The following is a 19448-nucleotide window of genomic DNA, read 5'->3' on the forward strand; positions in this document are numbered from 1 at the left end:
TAGATCACCTGGCACAACTTGTTTTTCCCCAAATAAATCAGCTACTTCCTATTCAGAGTGCTCACTTTCCCACTGCACCCTGTTACATGCTCCAGTTAAGAGAGAGGCTGATGATCAATGCACGACTGCCTTGCCATCCAGCCAGGTGGCACAGTAGAGCCTCAAGTCCTTACTACAGAGGAAGTGAAAAGTCATCTGTTCCATCACTGGCCCTGACTGGAACACTGGAGAGTCTATTTGGCTGTCTCTCTGTGCAAGTCTCTCCAGAAACAGCTTTAAAGTGTCAGTAGCAGGCATCAGAGGTGCAGGCAACATTGCTTCATGCATTCCTTGCCTCTTGAATGGACATCTGGAGCTTATCTTTGTCACACGGGCCACTCAGAAGTTCCCTACAGAAGTAATTTGCGTGGGGCATTAAATGTAGGGACTGCAGCTGACCAGAGATTATGTCAGTAATACTTGCCAGAGAATTTTGTTGAATCCTAGGTCATCTATATCATCACTTCCCTAAGGAAGAATTAATGCATCTTTATTCTTGTATCAGTATTTATCTGATGTGTCCTCCCAGTTCTCCAATGTCAGCAACATTGTAACTGACTTTGAGGGAAATCTAGCCCAGTTCCCAACTGGTAGAAAATATTTTTCACCTTTTGGCTGAGTTTTTCCTGCTGTAACTTCAGATCCTCACTTCTTGTACTCCTGCCTTTCTTATTGTTTTTTGCATCAGCCTTTTACTTGTTTGGAAGCTGTTTTCATGGTATTCTTCTCTCTTTAGGTTAAGTAACTCCAGTGTGCTCTTATTTTCTTCACACATCATGTTTTCTAGACTATTGCTTATTTTGGGTTCTGTCCAATTGTTCCATGCCTTTTTTGAAGGAGCGCCACTCTCTGTTGAGGCTGTTGCAGAACTGAATAAGGACACCTTCATGTGTTCAGTGCAGACAAGGCTCCACTACTTGCCTTATGATGATTTTTTTCCTCTTTCACAACAACATTACAACACAATCTGTTTAGAGACACAGCAACTCTAAATGCCTTCAGCAAAACAGCTACCCAGCCAGCTGCTCATCACCCTGCACTCGTATAGCTATTCCTGCCTGAGTGTGGGATCCTCGAAAGCGGAAATCATGGCCCAGTACACTTGCCAATGCAAAGCTGGATGCACACTACACTCATCAAAAAGTGGGTTGTTTCACAGACACACATAAATTTGCATTCTGGGAATGATTCAGAGGCCTAGCTGAGTTTGGCTTGTGTGTAAAGTTTATCTTTTTTATCTGTGTTCTAGCAGGATCTACCCTGCTTGGTATTTCTGATAGGGCAGGTTTGCTATAAAGTAATGTAGAGACAGTGTAGGTTTTAGAAATGGGAGCCAGGAAAATAAAAATATCTGCTGAATGACAGATCACTGCTCCTTCTGAGTAGGCACAGGAACATGACCTCCCTTCCCATAGCATCCTCCTTTTGTTACTACTTTGAGTTTTGGTGACCAAAGGGAGACAGAAAAATTATTTTGGGGAGGTTCCATTACAGTATCTTTGTACAACATTTGTATGCTTTGCTTTTAATAAGAAAACTGATTGCCTCATGTCAACAGCTTATGGGCTGGTTCAGCCCGGTTCTGTGACTAGTGGGGCAGAGGGATTTCACAAAATCCACACCTCCAGAAAAGGGAAACAGGGGACTCCAAAATAATTAAAAACAGCGGCAACAATCTGAGGAGAAGCAAACTAATTTACTAAATATGGTATCGGAATGCAAGATAACACACTATAATACAATATAATTAGAATTGAAGCTAATAAATCAAATATAATGAGAATGTATCTGAAAGCTGTAGATCTTACAGTAATACTGAAGTGATGCGAGCAGTCGGGATGGGCTAGAGCAAGCAGAGGAGAAGAGCGACAAAGAGAAAAGCCCGATAAGTTGACCTTGCTAGCAGTTCTATCTATCTCCTCTCTGACTGCAAAGGCCCCTGGGGAATGTAGTGGGATTGTCACAGAAGCGTGAAAAAATAACATTCATATGAAATACTGTCTCAGACTGCCAGAGCAGAGATGATAGGTTTCCAAACCTCTCTTTTCCCCCTGGTCCAAAGTGCATTTCCCATTGCATCAAATACAGTGTGGAAGGAAGCAATGATTCCTCTAGCTTGGAGGAAAGAAGTCAAAGTTGATGCAAGCCACAAGGAAGCATGTGGTGTAATGTTATCTTCACCTTCATCTCAGGGTGGTCAAAGTGTGTACAGACTGTTTTGGGTAAGGGGATCTGGGACTAATCACATGCCATTATTCTTAATTTGGAGTTGTGGAAAGGGATAGGCTTCTTGCTAGCAGGTTTTCTCTGTCTAGCAGACTCAGCCCTTGACAACAGCAATAGACTTGCCACACACTCTCCAAGTAGTGAGCATGTTTTTCTTTGCAAGAAGTTCTTTTCTTCACAGTGGGGGTAGGGAGACAATGGACATTACATCATTTGTGTTCTACCTTTTTCGTTCCATGAGTTGTTCTAAATTTGAAGTTATTTCCCACATGAGTAATACCTGGATAAGTTATGGCTTACATAGGCTCAACGCTTGAAATGAAAAACAGATTGCTTTGCAGATTTGAATTATCCTCCAGTATTTCATGATATATATTCCAACTTCATGGGTTACTATTGTTATATATTTCATAGTTATGATTGCCACAGTCTCAGACTTCTTATTATCTTCAAGTGCTATCCAGCTATAAATGCCAAAGCACTCCAGCAGCCAATGTGTCCTGTTCCAGATGTGTAGTTCTGTGTTCTGTGGATACTCAGCACTTAATGGCACCGAATAAAACTGAATTGCCATAATGCTATCTCAGAAGCCCCAGCTAGACCATAGACAGTGAAAGTATCATTTAATTCCTTGATTCAACAGCCATTTCTAAATATTCCTGAACAATGCAATAAACACAAAATGCAGTGATCAAATTGAATATTTAAAAGTCAATCAGGCTTGAAATTTAATTTTATCTAATTGGCTTACTACATTCACACATAACAGAAAAAAAACAGCCATCCTATATAATTTCATGTTTACAAAAATCACAAGTTGGACTGTTGTTTTTTTAAACTTCCTTAATCTCATTTTAATACTTTAGCTAACTGACTATTCCCTCTGCCACAGGTTTAACGCAGTCTTTTGGTATCCATCTATTTTCTACTGACATACAATTCTATCAAAGCAACCTCATGTAATTTAGGTTCCAGTTTTGCATGCCCAAAGGAAAATCATATATAAATTTATGAATCAGATTCTTCATGTTTTGAGGGTGGGACAAAGTGTTTGTTAGTAATTCTTATGTACAAGTGTTGAGTAAGGAATTATACACAAGAAGCACTAAGTTCCACTGGTCTTACAGAAAGCCAAGAGCTGGGTACTTCATATTTTTTAATTCTCTTTATAGTTTCCTTATTCATGAACTATATACACACAGTTAGACATGCATCAGACTTGTTTATAATGTTCTATCAAGCTGGTGGTATTATTGTAAAATTTCAAGATTATCTTCTGAAATAGAAATTGTGCTGCAACATAAATCAATATGCAACCTTGTGTGGATAATTGGTGCATTGCTTGTTAACACAACTAGAAAAGAATAATAACTGAGTATATAAATATTAGAAGGGCTTAAAAAAAAACAAAAAACACAACAGGTGGCTGAGATCATGCAGAGTAAGTTTGTGAAGAAACCTCTCCTGACTAAAGAGACCTCAGAAAGCAACTACTGCAATACAGAAGTTTAAAAGTAAATGTAGTACTGAATGACACATATGAACTGTGATAACACCAAATTCAAAAGTATCTTCAGCAATGGAAACTTGAAATCCCTGGTAGTTATTCTGGAACCTAAGACTAGAGGGGTCCTACCTATAAGGCACATTGCAGTGGCGTAACAGATCAGCTCTGGATGAGCACCTCTTGGGACAGTGCAGAGATCTGTGCGAGTGGCTGGACGCACTGCTTTGCCTTTTGTATCACAGTGCATTTGGAGCTACCAGGGTGGTCTGCGCAATAACAACATGGTCTGCACACCCATGGGCAGGTTCCAGAAGGACCAGTGTTGTAGCACATTTAAATGAGGAGCAATTAACTCCTACAAGGAATACGGCTATACATAATTAAATGATTAAATCTTAAAAATATTTTAAAAAAATACAGCAGAAAGTATATCAAAAGACAAGGAGTGGTGTTCATCTGCAACAAGTTGTTTGTAACAACTAAAGTCAGGTATTTTCATAAACAAGATACTGCACAGCAGTTTGGATTCTGTATGTCATTTGTTCTATCCATTAAAACATTACCAGTCTGTGTGATATCTTTCATGATATCACTCAGATTTGAGGTAAGATCCCACCTTGGCAAGTAGATATTTTTCATTTCCAGCAGGAAAACCTGAAAATCCAGCAGCTTGGAATTATTCTGTTTTAATCTGATCATCAATATTCTTGATTCCTCCTTCCTTATTATAACAGCCAAACAAAACATACCTACCTCACAAACCCTGCTGGACACAAATATTACATTTTGACACATAACATCAGAGCAGGTATTTAGTTTGTCCTTAAACATAATACAAGATATAATCTCACCTTGATATGTAAAGCTTAATACATTTAACTCTCATGTAATATGATAAAAAATATAGTCCTATATTTCTGCAAGCTCTCTAAGAGGTTGCATAATATTTTTACAATATGAAGACAAATTGTACCAGTTTCCTTAAGAGATAACTTATGCATAGCAAAGTGGCTGTGTGTGAACACAACTAAGCTAGTTAGAAAGTAGCATAATATACATAATGTTTATAAAATGTGTTTAATATTTGCACTTGGAACTTTAAATTCACTTTAGCACTGACTGAATTATGCTTGGCTACCATGTGATGTCCAGGACATAAAGCAATTCCAATTCCTGTGTGTCAATCTAGAGAGCAGTTCAGGTTTTTATTCTTGTCTTCAATTTCTGCAAAGTGAGTGCTTTCATTTTTTCTAAAGTTGAGAGTTTTTAAACCTTATGATTGCTCAACAGCCCTTAAAATGGAAAGAAAGTGTTTTTTGACAGTCAGCAGGCAGTCGGGAGCAATACTTTCTGGGGAAGTGTGAACAACTTCATTTGTCTCAGAAGAACATTGGCTCTGACATCTCATGATGACAATTTAAATATCACCATTAACTGTTCCAGGCAAAGTAGTCTGAGTAGAAACACACAGCTTTGTCCTTAATCCAGAGTTGATAGAAGTGATAAAGATTAGAGATGGCAAATATCTATTGTGTCATCCTTTGCACTTACTGAAAAGCCAGCCTAGGTGGGTGGTTTTCTAATGCATTTACATCCCAAATGTTGCCGCATGTAGTCTTGTGCAAAGTCTTCTCTTCTACAGGCTCTTCCACCAGCAACACACCTGCCAAACAAAACAAAACAAACCAACCAACCAACCAAACAAACAACATAAAAAAACATCCTAAATTTGTCAGAGGATTTCAAAGTTAGTATCGCTCTCCCCAGGTGATGTACTGGGTACTGGGGCATCAGTACCAGCCTGAGCTCAGCAGATACTGCCTGTGCCCTCTCCCTTTTGGGGCAGATCCAGCCTACTTAGGATGGGGCTTTGGCTCTGGGGAGGCTATGGTTAAGCCAAAGGAAGAGGAACAATGTGACCTTAAACATCGATGGCTCTTGTATGGGTGATTATCCTAAGTAAAAGCAGCATGAGGAAAAGCCTGGTCAGAACTCCTGTGCTGCTGTAACAGCCCTGCCTGCTTGCTGCATGGTAGGGATCAGATATCCTATGGAGGTATAGCAGTATTTGATGTACTTTGAAATGCAGTCCAGAATCAGTCTTTTAGAAATCTGATATGCTTTTAATCTCCTCAGGTCTCCCATTACTAAACTCAAGAGATGTAAGTAATGACTTTCCTAAATCAATTAACTTGTCTGGAGAATGTTTAAGTCTACACCTGCACTGTCTGTTGAACCAGTTATACACTGGCTTGTTTAAAACTGTCTTTCAGATTTTATTTATTTAATTTTTTAAAAAACTTATTTTGGTGTGTTTGAGTGCCAGATCCTGAGGATGCAATGTTTTTCTTGATATCGCTTCTGTGTTTTCTCACATCAGTGTCTCTGTGGCACATCGGTGCCCTCTCACATCAGTGATCATCAGTGTCTCACATCAGTGGCCCTCTAACGCCTAATAAAGTTAAAATTTTGCCTCAGATTTTAATGCATAATTCCAAATGTCACTCAGTTATGGATCAACTGTTTGAGTATCTACACTTGGGTGGATATTACTTTTTGTCATATTGACTTCATACCAAGATTCTATCCTGAAAGAATAGAAGCAAAGTTTCCAGATAGTGAGATTGAACTATAGGGTTTGGACCTCTGGAGATCATTGACTCCAACCCCTGTTAAAGCCAGTTCCCTACAGTATGTTCAGCATCCAGGCAGGTTCTGAATATCTCCAGAGGAGACTCCACAACATCTCTGAGCAACTTGTTCTAGTGCTCACCCTTAAGTTAAGGTTTTTCCTCATGTTTGTCTGGAATTTCCTGTGTTTCAGTTTGTGCCCATTACCCCTTGTCCTGTTTTTGGATACCACTGAAAAGAGCCTAGCCCTATTCTCTTGACACCCACTCTTTATATTTATAAGCATTGGACCTACATTTATAGTCAAACTGCACTGAGGCGTGCCATGCATGTATATATATATGTTCAAAAATACTTGTCAGCAAAAAGTCCGGACTTGGAAGTAACTGTTATTAGAAAAATCATAGTGTTAATTCATTAGATGAGGAGTTTGTTCTATGCATTGTTGAGGCACTACCTGTGAGTACTGTGTACATTTTCTCAGAGAATATGAATTGTTCAGCCTCCCACAGTAGGACATTTTTCCCCTTGAAAGATCTGTGATCTGCAGCCAATCTTGGCAGGACTGGCAACATTGAAGCCATTCAGGTGCTCTTAGGTTGAGAACTGTGATCACAACACAGTGCAAATGCGGGTGCAAGGAACTCACTGAAGGGAAGCAACACCCTCTCCTGATGCCATCAGCAAAACACAGGACCATGTGCAGCTGCTTCTTTTGGAAAGAGGTGCCAAAAGCAGCCTGATCATATTATAGTGTGGTAAGAAATGCCACATGGATTGCAAGCCTCAGCCAAGCCTCTAGCATATGGTTTGAGAAAATTAACTATATAACTTGCATGTGCTAAGAAATAAAGCAGAAGCTTAAGCTCTTTTTTCCTGTTTTTCATGTGATACAAGAACGATACCTCTCATTTTTTATTTCTTTAATTTTCACCAGTGTATCTGTCAGGGAAAAGACAGGAAAGAGGGATGATACCTTTAATAGGAGAGTTAATTTTCATTGGATTGTATTAATTTTGTTTAAAAGAGTATCCAGATAAAATAGGACTGATAAGGAAATGGCAGGGTTAAAAAAAAATAAAAAATAATAAAAAAAAAAAGACATATAATAAGAGATCAGGAGATGTAAGGGTTAAACTGAAAGGTGCTGTGAGCCCTGAAATTGCTATACTTTTCCTTAGCTGAGTCAAAAATCATATACTATGTGCTTGAGTGATTTAATCTGACTAGATTGAGGATGAGAATGGACAGTTAGATCCTATGAGTATTTTCATCCTATATATACAAGTGCCCTTCATCAGAGAGATCAATGAACTGTAGTGATGACTGCCGTGTTGGAGGGTATCGCTTCTCTGTTAACTGGACTCCCATTCTCAGTTCAGCCTGAATAAAACAAAATCACAACCATTCCTCCCATAGACAACTTCTTAATTGGGCTTAATTGCCTCTTGTATTAATTAGAAAATAAGTCTTATTTGATCAAAGATTTATTTTCAGATATGACCTTAGGTTAGTAAAACTGTGATGCATTCAGCAATATGTTTGTTATGCATATTTTATTTAGCTTTTTTTTTTTTTTTAAATAAAATCCATAAATAGTACACAGAATAGGTTTATTCCATTAAGCAATGGCATGGCTCATGAACCTTGAAGGCACAAATATCCCTAGGCAAGAAATCTTCAAGGTATTGAATTCTGCTTAAAAATTAATATCAAATTCATTCACAGAATGCTAAAGCCATTTACGACACAGCTATCACTCAGCCATTTGATGAGTTATGGATCTAGGAAACAAATTTAGCACTTTGCAGCAGAATTCTCAAAGTTTAATTCTCTTTTTTTTTATAAGAACAAAAAAAAAATTAAACAGAAGCATTCAGACTCATTTAATTTTGATCTATAAAAACTGGGGGAAAAGCGCTGGGAAGAAAGAAGGAATGTGAGAAAAACACATGGGTCTCAGTTCAAAATTATGGGAGCTCTCAAAAAGGATTTGATTTTTTCCTCCATACTGAAGGCAAGAAAAAGGAAGAGATGGTATACCACCTCTGGTACAGAATCATTAAATCAGAATCATTTAAGTTGAAAGGGCCCCTTAAAGATCTTCTAGTCCAACTCCCCTGCACTGAACACCTAGAGCTGGATCAGGTTGCTCAGAGCCCCCTCCAGCCTGACCTTGAATGTCTCCAGGAACAGGATATCCACCACACCTCTAGGCAACCTGTTCCAGTGCTTTGCTACCCTTACTGTAAAAAACTTTTTTGTTATATCCACTCTAAATCTCCCTGGTTTTGGTCTGAAAGCATTTTCTCTTGCCTATAACAATAGATCCTGCCAATGAGTCTGACCCCTTCTTTCTTTTCTCCAATGTGAGCAGCCTTTCCCCTCTCAGCCTGTACTGATAGTGGAGGCGTTCTATCCCTTGAATTATTTTTGTAGCCCTTCTCTGATGTGCCCTAACAGGTCCACATCTCTCCTGTAATGAGTACTCCACATGTGGATGCAGTACTCCAGGTGAGGTCCCACTATGTAGTGTTCTAGGTGAGGTCCCTTTCCCGAGGGCAATTTAGAATACTGTGATGTCAATTGCCTAAGGGCAATTTGGAATAATGTGGATATTTCAGGAGCACCCAAGATTTACAGCGTACTCTAGGATGCACTCTCCAAATGCATGTACAAAGCCTACAAATACATCTTTCACAGTATGGCATAGCCCTTGCTGCCATCCTCCTAACACTTGCATGATGAAATTAAATTTTTCCATTAACATCAGCCTTGTGATCTCCATAGTGAATTCTGAAGTGACTGATAGCAAAGATGAACATACCGTGCATCCTGAAAGCTGCCTGAAAATTAACTATAGTGCAGTCTTCACCAAGAAAGCAGTGAGCTCACGCAGTTTGCTAAGCAATCTCCCTGTGGGTTTCTGGAATGAAAATTTTTTGAGATCTGATGAATTTGTAAGGAACAACTATGCAAGTGATGCTTGAGAACACAGAGGTTTCACTAAAGATTTGAGAGGAATGATTTTAAGTAGGCATTTGAGACTAGAACAAGATGGGCATTGACACGTGAAGCAGGCCTGCTCTTTGGAACTTCCCAGCAGTTGGGATCTCCTTGTGGAATAGCATAATTATGTTCTTGTTACTCCAAAAGAAATTGGTATTTTAGAGTTACAAACTGAGAAGAAGGGTTAAAAAGTAAGAGGAACTTTAAGAAACCATTTTATGCAGGTCCCTGCTGAGTTTCTTACTTCCTTGCTCTGCTCCTCCAGCTTTGAGCAATGATATGTAGGAAGAGGGGAGTGGTGACGGATAAATAGGTTGACAAGAAAAGTATAGTCCAAAGGTGATGACTGATGAGAGCAAAAGTAAAAGAATATAACAGAAAGTTCACATGCAGTTCAAAGTTGTGTATTACATGATCCCTCCGTTTTGAATTTTGAGCTTTCTGTACTGCATCACTGAATTATTTTCTTCATATTATACCAAAATCTTAGTGTGTTTTTCTGCTACCTCATCTTCTCCTGGATCTACATTCACCTTCATAATTTTGCATCTTTTTGATTGATGTTGATATGTAGTATAATCTAGTTTCATGAACTACCAGCATTCATATAATTCCACAAAGCACAGTGTGGCTGGGGATATCTTAGCAAATTGCAAGAGGTCTTTATTTTTTCCAGTTCTAATTCAAGCAGCTGGGAGTTAACAACACGTAAAAGCATCTCAGCTTATAGCTAGTCTTCACATTGTGGATCTTAACCCCTCCCAACTCAGACCTCTAAAATATTCTCAACACAGTACAGTAATGGATGATAATAATAAGCACTTGAGTTGAATATTTACACTAACAACTTCCTGCAATTCCACTTTGGCTCAAGTAAGTCTGAGTACATTAAAAGAAGGTGGTCATTACCAGTCCAAAAAAAAAAAAAAAAACAAAACAAAAAACAAAAAACCAGACAGTGGTGATACAGCTATCTGCTGTTTGCATGATTGGCTTGAGATTCAGTGCTAGATCATCACATCCCCAGGATAAGTTCTATAATGTTTCCATCCTTTGGAAGTAAGTACTTGTTCCATTTTCCCAGTATCTGCAATAATCCAGAGGGACAATAATGTAGCAAAGGAGCTTCAATATTTTATAAGAAGAAGCATATGATGTCAGCAGTAGGTATTATGGCTCAGTAGTTGTATTATCCCCAGTCCACTCCTCTATGAAGACATTTCTCCTAATTAGGTCAGGTATAAATTCATTCCTTGGATTAGGCTATAATTCAAAGCACCCTTGCGCTGTCAAACAAGTGGTTTGTTTGAGCAATGGCTTTTTTTCTTCTTCTTCTTCTTCTTTTTTTTTTTTTTTTTTCCTCATTTATTATGTTGTCTCACTGATTAATATTTTGGCTTACATGCATATTGTATCACACTGACTCATCATGCAGTGAAGAATGGTGGAAAAAAACATAACAGATGTAACAGAATGCAATAACCAAATAAAGAGGAGTAACTTTCTGATCAATAAGCTAATCTATTTGGTGAGATGGAAAAGTATGTTTGCAGGCATGATTTATTTTTACCTCAAACAACGCACGAAGGCCCTCACAGTTATGAATCTCCTGTGTCTGACTTACCAGAAATCTCCAGTGTGACTGAGTGCATGTAGGTCATGTAGTACAGATGCCTGATGGCTGATGCTCTTCCATGATGCTGTCTGTGGGCATGCACTGCAAAATGTAAGGAGCCTATACATTTAAGTAGTTTCCCTGGGCTGAAAGAGGGAATGGGCTGGAAGTGCTCTGTTTTTCTCTTTTATTGAAGAGACTTGGTTTCCATCCACAAAAGACCCGACTCAGTCAGCATCATTCTGTGTATTTAACATCACTCTGTGCTTGGAGAGACCTGGGTTGCAAGACAGAGCCAGCATATCAGATATTGCTCACTAACACAACTATCGGACTCTTCTGAACAAAAGCACTATAAAGACAAGTCGTTTTTAATGTACTTCAAGGGACTGTCACTTGTGTGTGTGTGTGAACGACCATTGCTTTATTCAGTGAGTGAAGGGTTGTGGTACAATTACAGAAAGACCTCCTTCCTCTCTGTTGTCCAGGAGTCTGAGTACATCATGTCATTTACAACAAAGATTTATCAAAATTCATATTGTGAAAACATGGGTGGGGTCCTTTAAAATAATTTTACTGAGCTTCTGAGATTACACCTATTGCAGAATTGATCAGCATCAAGAGGCAGAATTCACTCCAAGTTTTCACTCATGCTTGTTGGCTGAATATAACTAGAAGCCCCGAGGATCCCCTGTTAGCACATCACTAGATTAATAGTGTCAGGTCAAAACCCCACTCTGATTATTTGTCTGGGAGAATTTCAGTTCCCCATTCCAAATTTTAAAAGGATGGACGGCAATTTGTTTCAGTACCTTTGTTCTTTGTTCTTCACAGCCACATGCTAAGACCAGGATGTTTTCCTGTCAGCTGTTAGTACTTGACATAACATTCTCCAACCCACCTTGTCCTATTCCACTGTCTTTTGCTTTAAGATTTCAGACCTGATATAAACCAAGATAGCTGAGTGCCTTAAAGAGAAGTCAAAAGTCGCTGTCAGGAGACAAAGCTTGTCTGCACATTAGCAAATACTCGAGCAGTTTGTGTACCTCATAAGTCTACTTAAGTTTTCTGATGCTTTAACAAGTCAAGATTTAAACAGAGAAATGAGCAATAAAAGAAAAAAAGGGAGAGAACAAAAGTTACCATCATAAAAATCTGTTAATGACTTCTTCTAGGGGACAGATTTCTTTTAGGATCCTCAACACAAACTTTCATCTCTTCTCTCCTGTAAGTGCAGTGACTCTTTCTGATATCCAGACATTCCCTCTCTGATATCTTTCTTCACTAGCTCATCACTTTCTGCAGCATTCACCTTTCAAGGGGCAGTTTTTCAGTCTTCATATCTGCATGTAGCCAATTCTTTTTCTCTAGTTTGTTTAAAAATTACCCCAAACTCATTAAAAAGTGTGGTTAAGAAAAATGTACTTTCCCTATTGAGGGGAAAAGAAAAAAATCAGGTCACATTTTACTAATTACAAAGTTCTAGGGGGATAATAGAAATATTCAACATGGAAATAACCCAGAGGAAAAGGTGCTTTTAAGTCTTTGTTGACCCAAGTGTGATTCATTTGTACACCCACTGGTCCATGCTGCCTGGTATTACCCTTTCTTGCAACTCATAATTTCTTTCTGTGCTTTTAGATGCCTCCTTGCTCACTGGGCTTCAGTGGCTGTCCTGCCTATTTCTTCTCCTCAAAGTCCTCTGTAAATGAAATCACTTCCTTCTCTTGGAGTGCAAAGGAGAAAACTCAAAGAATATTGAGAGAGGCCCCATCAAAAAGGGAAAACTGCCATAAAGAGGAGCTACTGTGATTATTTACCGTATTAAGAAACAACATTAAAAACAACAACAACAAACAACAAAACCAAGACAAACAAACAAAAAAACACCACTGTTGCTAAAGTTATAAGACTTAAAAATCGAGAGTTAGAAAACCCTATTTGGACATTCAGCCATCTGTTCTTCCCTTGCACAAACACATCCTACTTTGGTATTTGTCATATTCATATTTACAAATAATGCTGTATCATACTCTTTTAAAAAGCTCATTTTGATAAACAGACAAGTGATAGACAGACAGATGGACGTGCATAATGAACAGCAGGATTTAGAACTGCTAGGAGAACATAACTTATTCAAAACAAAGAACAGCACTGCTGGGTTCCTGTCTATGGCAGGCCTGGTTGGTTCACGCTTCAGGCTAGGTTTACTGTTAAGGCAAACTTTGTCCATTATAAATCTCTTACTTAAAGCACACAAACTTGACGACACCCTTAGTGACACCTAAAGAGCTGGAGGGCAGCACTGCCCAACTTTGGCTATAGGACATCTGGTAAATGTAGCCTTTTCTCAATATTAGGCCTATTGAAGACTTTTTTAGTTAATAAAGCAATTGCTCTCTGCAGCTCCCTCAGGTGGAGGAGCAGAGGGAGGTGCTGGGCTCTGCTTCTGGTTACTGAGGACAGGATGGGAACAGCACAGAGTGCCAGGGGAGATCAGGCTGGGCACTGGGAAACATTTCTGTACCATGAGGGTGGTGACATCGAATAGTAATCTCTGGACTGAGCATGCTGAAATAGAACTGCTTGTTAGCCTGAATGGAGAAGTCAATTTTCATAGCAGCTATTATTCCTGGGAAAAACACAGACACAAAAACAACAACAACAACAAAAAAAACCCAAATCACTGTCACCACCTCCACTAACAGACCAAAAGCAAAGAAAACAGTCAAAAGGTGTGGCAAACATAACATGATGTGGTTCTTGCAGGTGTGTTTGCACAGGAGACAGAAGCATCAATAGCTATGTTTGATTTTTATTCTCTAAATCATCACCAATACACTCTTTGAATAGTTGAATTCTGTTTTTGTTGTTGTTGTTGTTTGTTTGTCTGTTTGTTTTAATAGGGCTTCTAAGAAGGTGATGTTAATCTTAGAATCACAGAATCAAAGAATCATGGAATGGGTTGGATGATGACCTTAAGCATCATCATGTTCCAACTTTCCTGCCATAGGCAGGACAAGCCATGACCTGCCATAGGCAGCTAGATCAAGTACTAGATCAGATTGCTCAGGTCCCCATACAAACTGACATTAAGTACCTCCAGTGACAGGACATCCACAACCCCTCTGGGCAAACTATACCAGCAACTCACTGCTGTCTCAGAAAAAAAATTTCTCCCTGACATCCAATCTAAATCTCTCTTCCTTTAATTTAAAAGCATTCCCCCTTGTCCTATCAATACCTACCTGAATAAGAAGTTGATTCCCCTCCTTTTTATAATCCCCTTAAAATGCCTCCTCACAGCCTCCTCTTCTCCAGGCTGAACAAGCCCAGCTCCCTCAACCTGTCTTCATAGGTAAGTGCTCCAGACCTTTGATCATCTTTACAGCCTCCTCTGGACCCACTCTGACAGCTCCACATCTGTCCTGTGTTTGAGGCCCCAGTCTTGGATGCAGTACTCTAGATAAGGGCCTTATGAGTGCTGTCCACCCCTCTTCACCATTCAGTACAAATGATAGCCATGACGTTTCAAATATGATGGAAAGCAGCTGAACAACCACATCAGCCAGCTTCCTTCAGACGCTGGGATGCATGTCATCTGGCCTAATGATCTTGTACACATTCAGTATCATGAGTCAATTTGGCTTTGAATCCTTTGTGGGAAACCAGAGCACAATGGCATAGCTAAGACACTTGTGGCTATTACCTCAATATGACCAATAATCCTTTGTACTACACAGCCTCCACTTTTCAGCTGTCAGTACTGACATCAGATGAGAGTTAAAACAAATGATTGTCTCACTACCCACCTCTTCACTTGCTTTTACAAAGATGGGTTGGAAGATATCTCAGCTCCCATAAACATTTTCATGGAAATGTGAAATTACTATTACTAAAACTTCTTTTATTTCCTCAGCTGTTCCTAGTTGTTTCCCTCCCTTTTCCCCAGCATCAGTACATAGAAGAGGGATAGCTTGTTTTCTTTGCAAAGACCACAAGTATGGGCACATCAGGCTTTGCATGACAAAGCCCTTTTTCTGTACCTCACTGGATGTCTAGGTCTCTACATTACCTGCCTGGGACAAAGCCCTTTACAAAATCATGATGGAAGTGTATGAAGGAAGCAAATTGCAACATACAAGGGTAATAATTGCAGTAGTTCTACAAAAACAATGCGTTCATAGTGAGTCACTCTTGGCATACCTATTCTTTAGCTATTTACAGAAAAATGACATATGAAAAGCAGACTGCACTGATTTCCCTTTCACTGGAGAATCTTAAGCCACAATCTCCTTCTCCATGGATTGAGAAGCCTTACAGGGCTACAATGCTGCATTTGGGCTTGTAAGAGGTACTCTGCTGAGGAGAGGGGGGTAGTGGGATGAAACAGTGCTGTTCAAAGTAAGGTCATTTGAGGTCCAGAAAATATCCATGGAGAGACAAAAGGGTTGAGAGGGTAGAAAATTAAGAGATACTGTTGATGTTTTAGTATGGAAACCACTGGGCGTATCATGCTAAGATGAAATGAATACTGGACAAGAAAGGCATGGATGAGAAATTGTTATTGCAGTCCAGTCTGATCACTTGGATTAGATACTCCCAGTCAGGTAAAATGGCATGGAATAAAACAGAAAACTGAAATTCTTTTCATAGAGGAAGTTTGCAGCCCTGCCTCCTTCTCCTTGCTCGTGTTTGCAGTGAATAAGTGCATACTAAGTGACAGCAGAGAGTCTTAGTCCAATTTTAAATGAATGCTGCAAAGTGGGCTTTTGACAACTTATTAAAAATTCAAGTATAATTCCAAACCCTCGGGTTACTTGATTTTATAGTTAACATATCTCTGTTTGAATAGCAATACATGATGTCTGTCAGCAAGCCAGCCACAATAGCCCTAGGCTGATTTTCCAAAAATAAAATAGCAGTCTATAGCTGTCAGGACTGTGCTGGAGACATGTTGTACATGGGCATCTCTTTAGCTTGATAACTCACATAGTTGAAATGTGTCTAAGAGCTGGCTGAAGCAGTCTTGGAATCTGAAGGAAACAAGGAAACTCTGTTCTTCTCTGCATTGTGGCATAGGCAGAGCACCTACTGGTAATGGCCTTTCAAAACCCAGGTTACATCAGAAGAGCACTGAGTAGACTCATTATATATATATGTGTGTGTGTGTGTGTGTGTGTTTAACACATAAACTAAAGAAAGAAAAAAAAAGACACAGGGGTTGGTCCATTTAAAACTGAACAGAGAGTGAGAGTTGTGGAATTTTTTTATTTTCTTGATTATTTCTAAGAGAAGTAATATAAAGGAAATGAAGGGAATTATATGTTTCAACAGATCACCTACGCTGATTGTGACAGAAGTGTAAAGATGTCTGAGTTAATGAATCCTTACTATTTGAGAGCTGACACAAATATAGCCCCTCTGGGTTTTGTTTTCTCTATCTGTAAGAAAGGCAATAACTCCATACCTGTGCCCTGGCTTGCAACTGGAATTGCATTTGTGCAAGCACTTATACAAATTGAATGTAAAGTTCAAATATATTTACTGAAATAAGGAGGTTTAGCTTTTGTTTAGTTTAGTTTAGTTTTGTTGTTTTTTAACATAAACTATAATCAATTGCACAGAATTATTTTAGCAAAAAAGACACTCAAACTGGCACTTACATGGAATGCGAGAAATGTTTGCAAAGTACCATTTACTCCATATAACCTTTATATTTGGCTAAGCTTTTATTTTCTGCTCACCTACACCCTATTAATCTTGCCCAACTCATACACACATGTGCAGTATTTGAATACTTATTAATTTGAATATCTCTCTGTATGCATTTCAACTCATACGTATTTGTGCATATCTGTATAAATGCACGTGACTTCTATTTAGACTGATAGCTGGACTGATGGTTCTTGTTTGGAAAAGAGAATGAGCAGAAATAAGTACCATTTACTTTGTGTTTCCTGTTTTGTCAGTTTGGAGGCCTATACTCACAATCCAAATCAGTCATATAATACGTCTACAGTACATGTATTCATGTTTGCAAGTATGACAAGAATATCACAGGGAGCATTTAATTTATAGTTTTAATTTTCTCTTGCAAAATTACTGAATTGAGAAAAAGTTACAGAGCCATTCTATTTTAAATATGGGAAATGATACTGAGTAGTCCTATTTCACCACAAAACTCATTGTTTAATACTCATATCTTCCTTACAGAATGCCAATGTCTACATTTCAATTAAGAGGATATAAGAAAAAAACAAAAGTGGAGGTGATGCAATGCAGTCAATTTTAGAGCTGGTAAAGTGACAGTTCAATTTGTCTTTACATTAAATTCAGCTGACCACTACGGAAAATAGAATCTTTGTCTACCGTGGTCACATTTGGACATGAATCCTCTCACTGTGACACTGTTAGTAAGATTTATTCGCTCTGTGAAAAGCAGAGCAATCTTATCATATGATCTCATGCATAAACTGATCAAATTTACTGCAAAACATTTTTTTTTCCTTGTGTTTTTGATAATACTATTCTGGTCTGTATCTTCATTTCTTTGATAGAACCAGTTTTCACAAAATCACGGAACTGCAGGTGTTAAATGGGCCTCTGGAGACCATCGAGTCCAATCCCCCTGCTAAACCAGCTTCTCTACATCAGGTTGTACAGGAAAACATCCATGTGGATCTTGAATATTTCCAGAGAAAGTCTGAGGGAGCTGGGCTTGTTTAGCTTAGAGAAGAGAAAGTTCTGGGGAGACCTTATTAAGGCCTTCCAGTACTTAAAGGAAGCATATAAACAGGAAGGGGACCAACTTTTTACATAGGCAGATTGTGATAGGACAATCAAGAGGGAACAGTTTTCATCTAAAATAGAAGAGATTTAGATTAGATATTAGGAAGAATTTTTTTACACAGAAGGTGGTGAAGCACGAGAACAGATTGCCCAGAGAAGCTGTGGATGCTTCATTCCTGGAGGAGATTGAGGCCAGGTTAAACTAGGGCCCTGGCCATCTTGATCTAGTTGGTTGCAAACCCATTCACAGAAGGGGATTTGGAGCTAGATGATCTTTAAGGTCTCTCCCAACCCAAGCCATTCTATGAGTCCAGGTTTGATTCTGTGATTTATTTCATTTTGTCCCATTCTTCACTAATAGGCATAATATGTGAATTTTGCACTACGAGTGTGCTTGTCACAAATTTCAATGTCAGACTACCTCAGTTATCTCAGTAAAAAACTCTTTCACCATCGGCTCTTAAATGAGCTTCTTCAGACAGAAGTCCCATTTTAAATATTAGCTTGGTTACTCTTCCCCCCAGCTATTGTCTTTTGAGTATCACACTGTCTCTGATATGAAAATGCCGTATAACTACAGCATAAGAATGACATGAAGGAGCAAATATATATTTCTCTTTCTAGTATAAAGTACTCATAGTCTGCAGATTGACTAACATATCCAGGCACTTAATTCATTCCCAGTAAAAATTTCCCTAGAGACACTAGACTTTTAGAGAAGATCTTACAGAAGGACATATCTATACATCGGAAATGTATTTCTGCAGTTAAATGAATTTATTTTCTCTCTTCAGTAAGGTCCTGTCATCTGACTTAAGTTACTTCATTTTAAATAAAATCTTTCCACCTCACAAACCCAGGCCTTTCCTCTTAGCAGCAATGTCATATAATTCTTACTTTCTTTCTAATCTTTCAAGTCATAGTACATAATAGCCACATTAAAACTCTACTGAAGGATTCGTTTTTTATGTTTATAAAGGCTTCTATGGAATATATCACCAGAGCACTTGTTCAAGTCAGAATAGATGTTCAAGTATGGAAGACAGAAACCTTGTTTACAAATGGGTGTCTTTAATATCACTCATTGCAGTGGTGACTTAGAAGGCACTGTGGCTAATGTGAGAAATATTCTATTAATCTAGCTAAAGAAATTCAGCATGTCACATCTTTTGTAGTGTGTACTTTTTTATGTCTATACAAAAGCACAAGTCTATGTTGTTTCCAAAGCCCCCAGAATGGAATGGGAGAGTTCTTGAGCTGTATTCAGAAGTTCAGAGGTATACAATTTGTTCTTCATGACCTTGAACTACAAGAAAATTTGACACAGTGCTTTAAGGCTGTCAGGCATTTGCTGGTGACAGCTCATATGATGAGATAAAAATGGAGAAGTGGATATGGTTCCAAACCTTTCCTTGGCCAAATAAGGAAAGAAGAAGAGAAACAATGAATGGCTGTAAAGCAAGTCTTGGTTGAATTGCATCAGAGATTTATTTACCTTGGGACTGTACTGAAACCCCGAGATAACTGGTCATATTTCAGGGAATAGACAAGAGAACAATCTAGTAGAGAAAACAGAGAGAAAATCAAAGGATGTGGAAAAGAGAAAGGAGAAAGAAGTTATTACTGAAA

At 38.7% G+C, this 19448-nt stretch overlaps 1 long non-coding RNA gene across 1 annotated transcript in view; it reads right to left on the reverse strand.

Annotated features, from left to right (window-relative positions):
• Nucleotides 1–19448, reverse strand: part of LOC107309736 (uncharacterized) — a 99208-nt gene that overhangs the window by 67032 nt on the left and 12728 nt on the right. The window contains exon 2 of the long non-coding RNA XR_014943527.1: nt 5324–5435. This is a non-coding gene — a long non-coding RNA (uncharacterized LOC107309736). The remainder of the gene's footprint in view (nt 1–5323; nt 5436–19448) is intronic.

Source organism: Coturnix japonica, chromosome 2 (assembly GCF_054131305.1).
Source record: "Coturnix japonica strain WE chromosome 2, WE-NBRP24, whole genome shotgun sequence".
NCBI lineage: Eukaryota > Metazoa > Chordata > Aves > Galliformes > Phasianidae > Coturnix > Coturnix japonica.